The sequence below is a fragment of the Macrobrachium nipponense genome, chromosome 23, assembly GCF_015104395.2.
Source record: "Macrobrachium nipponense isolate FS-2020 chromosome 23, ASM1510439v2, whole genome shotgun sequence".
Taxonomy (NCBI): Eukaryota; Metazoa; Arthropoda; class Malacostraca; order Decapoda; family Palaemonidae; genus Macrobrachium; species Macrobrachium nipponense.
The window spans coordinates 74,565,406-74,580,405 of NC_061090.1; positions in this window are offsets into that span (position 1 = coordinate 74,565,406).

A 15,000-nucleotide genomic window follows, 5' to 3' on the forward strand; every position below is an offset into this window, starting at 1 on the left:
AAGTCACACCCTACCTTGTACGACAAGCGAGACAGGCACTGGTCGAATCCGAGGACGAAGGAGGAACTCTGGCGTGAACTGGCAGTGAACATCACCGATTGCACCTTCCAGCAAGTTCGGAAGTACTTAGAGGCTCGCTGTACCTACTTCGGGAAGATCGAGAAGAGGGAGTACATGAGCGGGTCGTCTGCACGGCACAGGACACCACGGGAGGAGGAGGTGATGACTACGTAGGCATTCCTGGGAGGCCACATCGCCCACGACCCACAATAGCAAGCGATCACTTCTCACCTGTATCGTCCCACAGAACCGACGCAGCCGATTCCTCCACTGACATGTCGGGCCTGTCAGCAGAAGAGATCAACCAAATTGCCAGAGGAGTGATGGCTATCCGCCAACACAGTTGTTGAGTCGACTGAAGGACTGCAGAGTCAACTGACCTAGATTATGACCAGCATCAACACACCAATGCCACAAATACAGGACAATACCCATTGTGACATCACCGTATTTGTCCAGTACTTGACCCAACAGTTGGACTACGTGCCTCGACGATACCAGAAGCCCTTCTTCGAGCAAGTTATCAGGCTTTCCCACAGTTTGGAGGGACCCGAAGAAGAGGATGCCACGACGAAAGAGGCCATGGCTTGTGGGGGCTGTTCCCACTGGACACCCCCACGAGTTGAGAAAGAAACGCAGACGAAACCAGGAAATTCCACAGCTACTGCACTGCAACCAATTCGGGGATCATCACACGAGTGGTTCGCATCTCAACCCCAACCTGTGTTCGCCTATGATCCCCTGCCTCAACAGCAGCCTCAGCAGCAGCAGTTCTCTCATCAGTAGGTCTACTCGACACAAGCGACACTGGTATTGACAACACTCATTCTTCCCCACTGGACGGTCGACACCACTGTACTTCTCTCCAAGACCTTCAGCTTCTTCGCTGTTGCCGCTAGTCAACAGTCTCTTGGCAGACTTGTGGCCCCCTACCCCTGGCGCCAGTATTTCGACCCCCAAACCTACCACCACAGAGGATCCCCCCACCTACAACTTAACCATCTCCCCAGTTGAAAAGGAGGACGTTGACCCCGAATCAACGGAGTGATAGAGTCAATAATGTATAAATAAATAGAATTTTATTTTTTTAATAATAAATGATTTTTTAGTTATTTTCTTAATATTAAATGATTTTGTACATTTTATATCATTCATAATGTTTCTTTTTGTAATAAATATGTTGAAATACTGACTTGCATTTACATCTTCCTTATTGATGCTTAATTTACATGTCATGACAATATATATGATGATATGATCGGGTGAAATGAAATTGAATAATGAAAAAGCATGGCCATAAAGAATAATAACATGAAGAAATATAACAGGAAATCTAACATGAAATATGATAATATGAAATATGAAATATGAAATAAATAGAACTCCGAAAATAACTTGAACAATAAAATGAAATGTAACATGAAACAAATATGGCCATCAAATTATATAACAACATACAAGGTAAAGAACAATAATGTATTATTGAGAACATGATCAAATGAACATGAACACATACAAACATGATAATGAAACAATAATTAACATTGACTGGACATGGTTATTAACAGGGGAACAATGAAAAATCAGTAACAGACTAAAGACATATTGACCTCAGTTGATAATAATATATGATATTTACAGCTGAAAATGTTATTATATAAACCAAATCAAAATTTCATTTTCTTACATTCTGTGCTTTCCATGTTCCTTTTCTTACATTCTATGCTTTTCATGTTTTTTACTTACATTCTATGCTTTTCATGTTCATTTTCTTACATTCTGTGCTTTTCTTGCTTTTTATACTTTCATATTATGCTTTTCATGTTCATTTTCTTACTTTCTATGCTTTTCATGTTCATTTTCTTACATTCTAGGCTATTCATGTTCATTTTCTTACTTTCTATGCTTTTCAAGTTAATTTTCTTACATTCTACGCTTTTCCTGTTTATTTTCTTACTTTCTATGCTTTTCATGTTCATTTTGTTACATGCTATGCTTTTCATGTTTGTTTAGTATAAATGTTTTTGTTATGTCCATCATTTGCTTCTCATTTCTCTCATTACTATGAATTATGTTATTATTACTTTCAGTTAATTATTTTCCAGCATCATTTTTTATATGTACCAATCATCATTCCAATATTCTTCATTATATTACTATTGTTATTAGTTCCTAGGACAGTGCAAAAGTATGAGAGTATAAAACAATGAAAAATACATCATGATCTTTATTTACAATTATGTACATTGGTTGGGTTAGGTTTTATTACAGAGTTCTTTGGGTCCTCAAGTCCTCAGTGGCTGGTGGTCCTCGAGAAAACACCATTCGCTCTTGCCATTCCGCTGCACCTGCATCTGATGAGTAGTACTGGGCCAGGTAATCTCTGACGGCTTTCGCTCGACGTGTGTAGTTCGGTCTCCCTCTTGCCATGAGTCGTTCCATGAGGTACAGCGACTCCTGCCTCCAAGTACCTGGTACGACGTTATGGTTTTGGTCCTCATGGTCGACGTCGGTGCTAGCACATGGGTAGCGTTACAGTGCCAGGTTGTGCATGACACATGCGCAGAAAGTTATCTGTTTGCACTCATGTACATCCTGTTACATCATCGTCCCGAAGACTCGCCATCTCATCTGCAGCAGGCCGAATGCATTTTCCACCACACGACAAGCACGAGATAATCTGTAGCTGTATAGCCGTTCGGTGGGATCTTGTGATTGGTGGGAGTAGGGCTTCATCATCCACGACTTGAGAGTGAAGGCATCGTTGGCGACTATGTGCAAGGGGATGGGTTCATCGTCGTTGGGCAGATTTCTGTCTTGTGGGAGTCCTGCTCGGTTTGTTTTGTGATACCCCTGGCCAGGTTGCACTTCTACCAGGTTCTTTCATCTCCAGCACCTCCTTCTGCACCAACGTTGACGAACAGGAACCTGTACTTTGTATCGGAGAGGGCCATGAGGACGATGTTATGGAACTTCTTGTAATTGAAGTACAGTGATCCTCCACCTTAGGGTTTCTTGATCGTGATGTGCTTCCCATCCAGGGCTCCCTAACAATTGAAGTAATTACACTTTGAGGTGAATCGTTTTGCTATGTCTTCCATTCTTCTGGTGTCTTGGTGCACTTCATCACTTCTGGTTTGTATGTGCCGATAATGGTTTGGCAGACTAATGGGATAAACCGGCATATGGAACTCTTGGAGACTCTGAAGCTTTCTTGGAGGCTTGTATAGTCGTTCCCACTTATCAGGTGGTGGAGAGTGACCGCCAACTTGAGCCCCACCTCTTGTGCACGCCGCATTTTCGTGTCCTTCTTCTTCAAAATGAACGTCAGCCTTTTGACCATCTCCTCGAACAATCTAGGGTAAATGCGTAGAAAGTTCTTGTGTCCTTTGCGGTCCTCCTTGTTCAGTTCTTGTAGCAGCTGGTCGTAGTCTCCATGTAGTTGTCGCTGTGTCAGCCACTCCCGAGCCCAAATCCGCCCTGCCCTGCCATCCTTTCTACATAATTGTGTAGGTGGGTGTGGCACTGTAGTATGTTTTCTCAACCCGCCAATGAACTGGACTGCACAGAGACACAGGCAGACAGCTACCAAAAATCTCTGGGTCTCCTGGGGTGAGAGGCTGTGGAGGTCCATATTGCATGCTGGTTGGGCGTGGAATGAAGGATGTGCTTGGCAGGCCTCTATAAATATACCCAAGGTTCATATCCGGTACAGTGTGGCACGGTGTATGTGCAACAATCATGCACCATTCCACGTCGTGTCTCGTGCAGATGTGCGCGCACTCCGCAACAACACCGCAAGCCACCTGCAACACACCGCTTAACGGAGTAACAAAACCGCAAGCGGGCATGCCCTGGCATAGCAACACGCACCATAAAACCACAACAATGCCGTAACACTCCACTAGACACCACAACATCACCACAGCAACACGCCGTAACATGCCTGTAACACGCCGCACAATCCGCGCCACATCTCCCAATAACGGTAATTTTTTCTCCACACTGTGTCAATTTTATTGCGGTTTCTTGCGGTCCCACGCCATAACAGCCCACAACACAAAAGTGCGTAGGTGTAAACCTACCTTTAGATTATGAGAAGAATTCGAGGAAAAATAACCACTTCCAGGTAATAGTAACCAGCCAGAATAAGTTATTTTCATATCCTTGATAATGTGATAAAGTGTAGAATAAGTTTGGGATTTAAAATCCATTAATGGGTGCCTTTAATTCTAGTCTTTAAACCTGTAATACTACCAGCATACATACAAGAGAAGAGAGGTTATTTTTTTTATAGTATATCAGTAGCAAATATAGTATTGTCAGGTTTAGTGGTCGTTTTAATGGGATAATCGTTTGCAGATTGTTTTCTTGTTGTGATTATGTAAGTGTTTACATAATTAAAAATATGGAATGTTAGTCCTATATATAAAAGTCTAAAACTAAAGAGGTCAACCAGATTGCTTGCAGGAATGTGATCAGACTAGAGACGCTAAAGATGACGTATACAATAAAGTATTGTAAGCTAAGAATAACATGCCGTCACCTGTAGTCATTGAATTGTTTATAAACATAGTCCAAGCTCCCTGCTTGAGACAAATACCCCGACCTATTATTCAAACGGCCTACGTGATCTCTAGCGTGTCTCATTTGATTGTGTGTTCGTATGAAAAACTATGTCAATCTGATAGTATGTTCATATGTTGAACTACTGTCTGTTCCTTCATAACTTGTAACAGAGATGGTAGACAGGCAGAACAGAGTTAGCGATCGTCATTAGAAGACCTGTACCTCTTTACCTAAGCTTTATCATGTAGAGGAATAGGATTAGCCATCATCATTGGCAGAAGCGATCAAGCTATCGTTATTAGAAGACTTGTACAATCATACCGATCTTCATCATGTAAAACTTCAGAAGAATATACTATTTTTATACCTTGTGTTTTCTACAAGAACCTCACCGAACCATGAGTTTAACACATCGTCGTAAAGATAATACCGACTTCGTAAGTGATCTACAAAACCCCAGACACTCCATTGAAGATGGAAGTGCAATACCAACCGACTTAGCGTATAGAATTATCGCTAGTCTAACATTACCTCATAGGGCGCCTTATCATACAAGGCACAAGCCCTAATATTGGTGGCCAGCGGTACCAGAGAAACTCTACAACGTCCTACGAAGAAAAACCAGAATAATAAACATGTATCATAAGAAGTCAACGACGACGGAAGAGCAGATTCTTCAAGCAACATAGTATCATCGTTAGTGAGCGACTTCAGAAAACAATAAGAACTCTTCAACGACGACGAAAGCAACAGATTCTTCAAGCAACTTAGTATCATGTTTAGTGAATAACTTCAAGAAACAAACCGACGTGTCCTTTCCTACGACAACGCAAGCTTCGCTCTCATTAGAATCATTCAAGAAAACATCGTTAGTGAGCGTTTCCGGCACTTCAAGAAACAAACCGAAGCGTCTGCAGCATCGGATCTTTCAAGGGCTCGAATCTTCGAAACAACGCGCACGGGGGAAACTGAAGCCAAACCAGGTCATCCGCTAAATAGAGAAGGAGGACCAAGGCCGTGTGTCGTTATTGGAACACCGTGACTTCCCACAAAAGCAAGCTAAGTACAATTTTTATTCATTTGGAGTAACTTTGAGTGTTTCCTTTGCAGGTCGAATTTCGTTATTCCTGTGGCTGAAGTTACGAGACATTCTTAATCTTACTTTTTTACAGAAATTATCTACATCATTGAGATTTCGCTACTGCGAGTTTTTATCTTTGAGTGTCTGTTTCCAGAAGTTCTACTGAAATATCATAATCATATACTATGTTAATTTTATCATTTTGGGTGATTATTAATCCCTTACGTAACAAATCATATTAAACAGTGAATATGCGTTTACGCAGTGGACGTCTGTATTTATACAGATGCATGGATAGGGTCGTTAAGCACCGTAGTGATTAGACAAAACACACAAAACTAGTGGAAAACCACCCGTACAAATCTATATAAATTAGAGGTAACACTATTCGGGTCATGGCAATAAATGCTCCTTTGCAAAGTCCCCGATCGCAGTTTTAGCCTTGAGTTTTTTGAGTTATAGAAAATATCGAACCTCAATGACTCAACTTAACTTTAAAAATATGGCGGATTGCAAGGAATAACATGTCTGTAAAAAACTTTCATCAGGCTAAATGCGCTGACCAGGATCCCTCACTATTTCAAATTTTAGCAAAGAATGAAGTACAAACAGTTAATATTGAATGCAGTATGATAACTTGTCTTATTAGTAATCGCTCAGTTCCTAATAGTTCGTCATTCATTGCTTCTACGTAACCAGCAACATAATGCTAAAAACCACACAATACGTTGCCGATGGTAATAAAGAGAAGGATCCTAATTATTACAAAAAGAAATAGAAACAGTAGCCCGTTCAGAATCAAACAAGCAAACTCGGTGACTGTGTCACTAGTCAAGCGGTCAAGGTCAGTCAAAAAAACTGCCGAAGTGTTCAAAGCAAAGCAAATTCCACACAATAAGCGACTCTAGCAGAGTGGGGAAAAAGCGATGTTGGATCATACATCCCAAATACCTTTTTAAAATTAAAAAGGAATTTCCCTATGCATCACACGACCGTATAAAGTAATCAGAGCAGGTTTTCGTTTTTTTTTTTTAATACATAAGGTTATAAGTAGTGGTGGGATTAAGCCCGACTGTACGCGCCGTAAAAATTAGAATATCTTGATTTATTTCATTCAGTACACGTATTATCCTGTATTTACGGACTCACCGTCTGTTGTTCGAACCTCCCTAATGAGAAGTCCGGATAAGCGAGCGCTTACAGATACCTCTATAGTTATAAAAAACATTGATCTGTATCTAGTGTAATTGTAAGATCATCTGGGGGTATACAAAATATTATCTTACATCCTGCAAAATAAGGCGTGTTTATCAAAGGGAAATCCTATAAACCTTCAAACATATTAAAATCCGTTTGAACAAAAATGAGACAGTTAATCAAATAATAACTTATATAAAGGAACTATACATTTGTCTCATAAATCGTAACATTGTTCAAATGACCCAACAGAATTCTCCCACAACCGCAGTCGCACTTTGCACGCAAAATCTCGAGAAGCATGCACCCTCGAAAGTCTTAGTGCGTGTAAAAAGACTTTGCTGGATGAAATGTTTTAATCCTTCCCAACACTCTGAAATATAACGATTTCCGCGAACAAGCCCTAAAAAGTATACATATCGTGGATACGGAAGTTATAAATATCGCATTTTTTATTGTTGCTAATTTTTAATCACGCCCAACCAGTCGTGGATGAATCTCTCTGATAATCTATCTGAAGTAATATCCGTAAAAGCTCATTCAAGCAGAGGTGATTCAGCAGATAATCTATCTGAATACCAGAAGTTTCTCCACTAGGGCGCGAGTGATCTCTGGGAAAAAAACGGATGTAATTTAACACAAAATACGGTCTAAGGACAAACATTAAGCTATATACGTACCTTCGTGTAGACTTTCAATGAAATTTCAAAATCGAGATAAATGACGTAGTTGAAAAATGTTAGTAATAGAGTCATTAGGAAATCAAATAAGCCCATATAATTTTTCCCTCAAACGTCATGCCTATAAAAGATCGGACTTGGCGTATCTGCGTAGTTTCTGTCGCTTAAACAAGGAAACGACTTCCGATAGTTTCCAGTGCGATGTACCGACGACATCTTATCTCTGTTAGGTTAGAATAAATTTTTTTTCACCAACTTGGACTTACTTAAAGGCTTTTACCTGATACCATTACCTAAGTGATTGTACCATCATACACCCGTTTTTTTTTTTCAGCACACTCAGGGGACATTATCAATTTTTACGTATGCCTCGGCTTACGTTGCACCCCAATTACAATATAGTGTTTGGAGATTTTTAGGGGATACCCTACATGCCTATATGGATGATCTTGTAATCTTTTCTAATACCTTAGAAGTACATTCACATAAAGTAGAGCTAGTGCTACAGAGACAAAGACAAATAATCTCAGAGTAAAATATCTAAATGTGAGTTTTTTTTAAAACCGAACATGTTTATCTATAGGTTTTATGTGTCTGGTCAAGGTCTTAAAAGTAGTCCATGGTAAGGTGTCGGCTATTCATAACTTCCAGGTACTTATTAACGTAAAGGGGGATACAGCACTTTTGCGCTTTAGTGGGTATTACAATCGTATGTAAATATGTAACTCTTCAATCATGACAGCTCCTTTAACAGATCTTACGAAGAAGAGCGTAGATTGATTATGGTCTAAATAGCATCAACAGGCGTTCGATAATCTTAAAAGCGGAATAATGCAGCTTACCTAACTTAAAAATCCCTGATTTAAATAAGGAATTTTTTTTATTGCAACAGACGCCTCAGACAAGGGGTAAGAGGGTACTACTTCAGTAATATGATAAACCAGTTCTTCCCTATAGCTTTTTATTCACGTAAACTAAAGCCCTTTGAAAGTAAATATGCAATAATAGGCAAGGAAGGGCTAGGTATCTTTAACACTAGTACATTTTAAGTTCATAATCTATGGCTATCCTGATAAAGTCCTTACTGAACATGAGTCCTTTACCGAGTTTTTCAAAGGCTTTAATCACAGTCCAAAAGGAACTCGGTGACAAATGATCATTCAGGTCTTTGGAGCCAAGATAAGATATCTACCTGGGAAAGCAATTATCATAGCTGACGCATTATCCCGCAATCCCGCCACCATACTGCAAAGAACCATTAATTAGACTAAAAGATATAGAAACATCCGTACCTATTGTTAAACCGTATCTAAACAAAGAAAAATTCCTTAACCCAAGAGATCGCGAGCATTGAATATCTGGGTCGGAGCGCAGAAACTGTTACAAAACTGAACAAAGAAACAGAGTCAGCAGCAATAAACACCAAACAATAAACACTTCGAAACGGAAACAGGGTCAGCGGCTAAGCAAAATCAATACACACTTCGAGCAGAAACCCTAAAGCAAAAGTATACTTAAGGTATGTGTATCAGAATAATGTAATCAAATGTAGTATTATATGTAGGTCCGTGACGAGAAAACCGAAGAACACAGCAGATGACTAACGACCAGGTAGTAATAATAATCTCTTTCATACCAATCGTCATAAAAACTGGTTGCATTCCGTCATCCAGGGTTCCATAGTATGTCACAGAAAGCCAAATCACTATTTTACTGGCCTACAATGCTTACAGATATAAAAAGCACATAACTAATTGTACATGTGTCATGAAAACAAGGGATACACTAAGACACCTGTCAGTTTAGGGGCCTATCCTGTGCCAAATCAATCCTTGAAAGAATATACGTAGAATTATTAACAGAATTACGAGTCTGACAGAGGGAATGAACACTTCTTAGTTGTTAATAGTTCCTTGACACGTTATATAGAATTAATAGCACTAAAAACAAACACCGCATTGAGTGCGTTAGGAATATTTATGAGTGCTAAATCAGTAAATATGGAATTCAACACATAATAATCTGTGACTCGGGTGGTGTAAATCAATAATAATCTCCTTAACACGTTGTGTGAATTCCTTTCCATTAAGAAAACCAATAATATATTTGATCACCCAGAGTCAATCGGTTTGGTAGAATAACGGATAATTAAATAGGAAGTGTCAATGTCTTACGAGTTACAACTCGTGATATTGGATCCGACCGGATTATAGCGGTTCTCGCGGTTTTAAATACCTTTATCATTTATATCTTGTATCTATAGAATTGATGCCGCAAGTAGCCTTATACGGTACGCCGCTAGAACACTTTTCCACATATTCAAGCCAACCATTAATTATCAAATATATATAAAAAAATATATAAATAAATAAATATAAAAAAATAAAATAAATATGGATACAAGTGGAGTCAATATAATACACTCCGTAAGAAGTCGGAAGGGTTACAAATTATAATAAAAAAGGAATCACGATAAAATCAATAAGCAAAACGTAACCATAGATAATTAAATATCCAAATATATATGCGTAAAGATTTGAACTCTAACTTAACGCTTTAGTAATGACAAATAAGCTAAAAGTTCAAAACACATATCCAAAATCTACTGACATATTGTCTGTCCCGGTGATTTATATTCGTAGTCAATAAGCAAAATTAAATAAATAAATAAATAAATAAACTAATAATAAATAAAATAAATAAAATAAAATAAAAGAGATTTTAAAGTCAGGAAGTCTAGAAGTGAAAATGTTATCTATGGAATAATCCTATATGAATCTTATACAGGGCTAATAATATATATAGAATTTGTATGGAAACTTTTCATATAGTTTGAATAAGGAATATTTTTTAACATAATGCCAACATGAAACTAATATATTGTTCAATTTGGTACTGTTGTTTTTTTTTTCAGACATCTTCTCATGCGGGTGGAGAATTAAAACACTAAAATATCATTTGAAAATACTAAAGTCGTATCTCTTACAGCAAGTAACGTAACTCTTAGCTGGCTGAGAGCAATCTCCTGCCAAGTGACGACGTTATCATTGCCGTATCAGCATTTGTTCCTTTTAACCTCAATAATCTGCTTACACAGGCTTCATCTGTGTGTCGTCTCTGCTTGCAAAAGCAGATTGACTGGAGAAAGGAATGCTTAGTTCATGAACTTCACATGTGGTTCATAGTTCACATGACAGGCCACATAACATATTCTTATCCGTGTGTGTAATGCAATTAGTTAAGGGACTTGTAATCATTTTAAAATTAATGAACAATAAGCAAATAGAATTTCTATAACAACAAAATGAATTAATTTTTTTTTTTCTGAACCTCATAGACATTTAGAAGTATCAAGATATGTATATATGAAATATTTACTTGCAACATTAGCCTATTACAATTCAAGTAAAACATTCATGGGAAAAGTCACATTTTCTTGGAAAACCCAAAGTTTATTTAGAAATTAGTTACATAGTGGGTTTTTTTCGTTGCATCTCCTACCTATTAATATGTTTTAAAAGTTAACCTCAGAGGATGCGCACGAGAAAATTGAATATGAAACTTTTGTTAGGGCACATAGAATCATGATTAATCTTCTCTTTGACTCTTATGTTGCCTGGCAATCTTACAATTAGCTCCGTTTTCCACTTCTTTGTCTAGTAACTTACTACCAGTAATATCGAATTTTCTTTGAGATTCGTAATATACTATTTATTTTTTTTTATAATTCTGGATATTTTTTACAAGTCATCATAGAACCTGGATAGGTTCACTCATTGTTAATTGTTAATGGCCATGGATAAAAAGTTTGTACAGCGGACTCTTTTGGATTCCAAAATATCAGCGAATTCATGTGGGTTAAGTCTGGTCTAAATGGCTCTCTTCCCTCCCCTGTATTTTGGATGTCGTCTGAATTTACTTTGCCCTTGTGACAAGTATAATTTCACTTGCAGGCTGATTAATGGAACCTGGTTACAGTATCCTGCAGTATGAGAGTTTCACATCGCAACTTCAAAAAATCGTTCGTCGCAGCGGACGACTACAGTCAAGTAACAACCGCCTACAATGTGAAAGGAATTCATGGACTTCTCGACCGACACCGTATCTCGTCGTTAAATCTCGTTTTAATGCGGAACGCTCCAGCGGCTGTCGGAATTCGACTACAAAAAGGGACATTACTACTTCCGACAATTACGACCCGAAGGATATTCAACTCTACTTTGCTGGCGAAGGACTCGTGCTGGGATGATCTATTCATCGCGAACGTAATCGTGTAGCTTAGGATGCAGAGAATAAGTGTGAGCGCAAAATGGAACGTTGGACCCGCCCAGGCAAATTTTCCCCTTGTTTTAAACCATTGAAAAAGGCCGTTTCATTTGGCTAAAGGTGGTTTGTCTGGAACTGTGTAATGACGAAAAGTTGTTCGAAAGCTAGTTGAAAGTGAAGTAGTATAACCTCGGTCATGTATCCTATATATATTATCATATAAACAGTTCATTGTAATCCCTATATAATTGATCATAAATAACAGAGTCGAAATATATCTTTGCGTGTACGCAATAGGAATCTCTTATATAAATGATCATAACAGAATCTAAATATATCTTTGCGTGTACGCAGTAGGAATCTATTTAAAGTGCACATATATTAATCATAATTATATGAATCCATATACATATGTATAAACAAATCAGTAGCCTATAATCAATCTGTTACCTTATATCTTACCATTATCTGCAGTTATATATGAGTTAGTATATTGATTAATGAATCAGATATATACCAGTTAGCATAAAATCAACGAATCAATCAGCATAAACATTAATAATGTATCAATTCATATATGAAATTTTTTATCAGTTAAAATATGATTTTTTTTTATCATGTTAATCTTCATTCTATGCAATTATCAGAGTACATTAGTATTTTCTGTAGCATAATGTATCTTAATGAGATGAAGTGAAAAACTGTATCATTATATATCACGTGATCACTATTATTATTTACCAATATCATTGTTTTATATTTTATTATTCTTGAATCAATTCATGTACACCATGAATTTTTATTTACTTATTATATATTTTATATATATATATATTCACATAGTGTCTGTATCACACTCCTATAAGTCAGATGCAAGTCAAGTTTTGAGTAATATTCAGTAGTTGGTTTTGGTAGCTGACCGAGATAATGTAAGTGTTTACATATAAAAATATGGAATGTTAGTCCATATATATAAAAGTCTAAAACTAAAGAGGTCAACAGATTGCTTGCAGGAATGTGATCAGACTAGAGACGCTAAAGATGACGTATACAATAAGTATGTAGCTAAGATAACATGCCGTCACCCCTGTAGTCATTCAATTGTTTTTTATAAACATTAGTCCAAGCTCCCTGCTTGAGACAACTACCCCGACCTATTATTCAAACGGCCTACGTGATCTCTAGCGTGTCTCATTTGATTGTGTGTTCGTATGAAACTATGTCATCTGATAGTATGTTCATATGTTCGAACTACTGTCTGTTCCTTCATAACTTGTAACAGAGATGGTAGACAGGCGAAACAGAGTTAGCGATCGTCATTAGAAGACCTGTACCTCTTTACCTAAGCTTTATCATGTAGAGGAATAGGATTAGCATCATCATTGGCAGAAGCGATCAAGCTATCGTTATTAGAAGACTTGTACATCTACCTGATCTTCATCATGTAAAACTTCAGAAGAATATACTATTTTTATACCTTGTGTTTTCTACAAGAACCTCACCGAACCATGAGTTTAACACATCGTCGTAAAGATAATACCGACTTCGTAAGTGATCTACAAAACCCCAGACACTCCATTGAAGATGGAAGTGCAATACCAACCGACTTAGCGTATAGATTATCGCTAGTCTAACATTACCTCATAGGGCGCCTTATCATACAAGGCACAAGCCCTAATAATTATACCTCCTTACCCGTGTTTCTTGTTTATTACGGTTTTTGACGTCGGTCACGGTGACTTTGGCAGCGTCAGTCAGTAGAAAGATAAAGAAGAGTACGGCCAGTCATTAGGAGGCCAGCATATAGGCAAGAAACAGCTAACGTAGTTCAACAAAATGGCGACCTTGGTTCATACAGGTTCTTAATATAAAACAGTATAGGGTTTGGATGGACTGGATGAAATAGAGACAACACAGGAGGGCGGTCAGCAACACCCAAATAACTTACCTTAAAAGTAATTTATTTACATAATTAAAAATGCTTTTACAATATGTGCCAATGAGTCTGGCTCATCAATATTTATACAAATAAGTGTGTAGCAAATTTACTTTAAAACCACAATATTCATTCAAATAAAAAAATAATTAAAAACTGATTAAACAAATATTTAAATAATACACTTATATACTTATTAAAACAAATACATCAGCAACATAATTAAATACTTAACATGAAGCAACAAAAGCCAAAAAGTCAAATCCAAAATGATGTCAGAATTAAAATTAAGTCATCACTGAAAATAACCAAGTAATAAACATTACACTTTCAAAAACACCTAATACATGACGGCGAATCAATGCCAAAACTAGCGTCAAAAACATGTTAATGCCCCCCCCAAAAAACATTACGTTACTCCAAATGTGAACATAAAAAGACATGTGAGCATCAAAAACACGAACGTCAAAAACAAGTGAATATCAAACATCAGAAACATATGAAGCATCATATCATAACATTACTCTAAATATATTGAGATTAGCGCGAGCACAACTACATAATCCTCATTCAAAGATCAATGATTGAGCTAGATCAATAAACATTATCAGGCCAGCATAAGTATTACGATAGTCGTAAACTAACGAACAATTTAAAAACATATCCACTTCAAAAATTACTTTAACAGTCATACGATAAACATGAACTAACGTACAAAGCAAAAACGTACCACTTCAAAAAATTACTGCAGCTCATTAAATTCATGATATAGCAGCAGTACGTACTTCAAAAATTACTTCAAGAGAATCAGTAATTTATAATACAGCAGCAGCAAAAATAAACTGATTAGTATAATAATAAATTCATGATAATGAAGCATCAGCAAATAGATAACAATTGTTAGCAAATTCATAATAATGAAGAAGCAGAAAATAATACTGACCAGTACAGATAACCTCAGTGAATTCATAAAATTAATTTCAATCAAATCTGACATTTACAGATTAACAGTAACAACCACCATACAGTTATTTTCATAATATGTATCACCAGACAAATCTGAAATTTACAGATAAAAGTCATAACCGTAACGTAACCATTTGGAGTTACTGTGAGGAAGTGGGCCTCCAACATCAGCAAGTCCGCCATACCCAGACCTGGTGAACATCCGAAACAGATCTGACTTAGGCGAAATCGCCTTCCAGTCGACT